Raw genomic sequence first — 1,746 nt, forward strand, 5'->3', positions numbered from 1 at the left:
CAGCAGCAGCCGCCGCCAGCCGAAGGAGCATACCAGAAGGTTTGCTTTATTTTATTTTTATTTATTTTTTGGAGACAGCGTCTCGCTCTGTTGCCCAGGTCGGAGTACAGCGGCGCCATCTCAGTTCACTGCAACCTTCACCTCCTGAGTCCAAGCCATTCTCCTGCCTCAGCTTCCTGAGTAGCTGGGACTACAGGTACGTGCAGCTAATTTTTGTATTTTTATTAGAGATGGTGGTTCCCCATGTTGGCCAGGCTGGTCACAAACCCCTGACCTCAGGTGATCTGCAGGCCTTGACTTCCCAAAGTGCTGGGATTACAGGTGTAAGCCACCGCGCCCAGCTGGTTTGCTTTTAGTTCAGTCCCTCTCAAACTTTAGCATCACCCAGACATTAGCTTGTCCCATCTTGCACAAGTAGAGTTTCTTTAAGTTCCTGGAACCCATCCAGAGAGATTCTGCTTTCAGGAGTTTGGTGGTAGGATCTATGAATTTGCATTTCCCATTTCTAACAAACTCATAGGTGATGCCACTGCTGCTGTTCTGTGAACCTGCTTGAAGCCACTTCCATCCAAATCCAGCAATAGCTTCATGGTAACTATACTATATTAAGATACAGTTTTAAAGGGCTGGGCATGGTGGCTCATGCCTGTAATCCTAGCACTTTGGGAGGCCGAAGCAGGCGGATCACTTGAGGTCAGGAGTTCGAGACCAACCTGGGCAAAATGGTGAAACCCCACCTGTACAAAATACAAAAACTAGCCGGGCGTGGTTCCAGGTGCCTGTAGTCCCAGCTACTCAGGAGGCTGAGGCAGTAGAATCGCTTAAACCCAGGAGATGGAGGTTGCAGTGACCAGAGATTGTGCCACTGCACTCCAGTCTGAGCAACAGAGGGAGACTCTGTTTCAAAAAAAAAAAAAGAAAAACATATATTTTAAAAGGAAGTAAACCCCAGCTCCATTGGATTTTAAATCAGCACCCCAAGGAACAGAGAACATACTAACTTAGCATGCAGGAACCACCAGTACACAATGATCTTGGTCTGAGACCCTAATTCATGATTTTCTTTTTTTTTTTTTTTTGAGATGGAGTCTTGCTCTGTCACCCAGGCTGGAGTGCAGTGGCACAATCTCTGCTTACTACAACCTCCACCCTCCACGTTCAAGCAATTCTCCTACCTCAACTTCCCAAGTAGTTGGGATTACAGGCACGTGCCACCACACCCAGCTGATTTTTTGTACTTTCAGTAGAGACTGGGTTTCACCATGCTGGCCAGGCTGGTCTTGAACTCCTGACCTCAAGTGATCCTCCTGCGTTAGCCTCCCAAAGTGCTCAGATTACAGGCATGAGCCACGTATCCAGCCCCCTATTCATAATTCTATCCCCAGAAAAATGCACATGTACCAATTCCCAATCTCTTGGCTATTAGGAAGCATTGCTAATGAAATATGTAATGAAAACAAATTTGCTTTCACCTTGGTCAAAGGTGATCTAGCAAGCCACTGGAACCAAGCTGGCCTTATAGCAATAATGAGCTGAGCCTCCTTAACCATCTCAAGTCCCAAGCTGGCCCGTTTTCCGCTTTACCAGCAGAAAAACTCTCATCGCCCTATAGTCACCCAGTGCTATACCAAGTCCAAAAAAGTTTGCCTTCATTTAGAGAGCTGAAAGAACAAATGACTAATGCTTTGTTGGTTGCTTTTGTTTTCTAAGAATGTTCAGTGTTATCTGGTCACTCTTTCACTCGGA

The sequence above is a fragment of the Cebus imitator genome, unplaced genomic scaffold (genome assembly GCF_001604975.1).
Source record: "Cebus imitator isolate Cc_AM_T3 unplaced genomic scaffold, Cebus_imitator-1.0 Scaffold181, whole genome shotgun sequence".
Lineage (NCBI taxonomy): Eukaryota > Metazoa > Chordata > Mammalia > Primates > Cebidae > Cebus > Cebus imitator.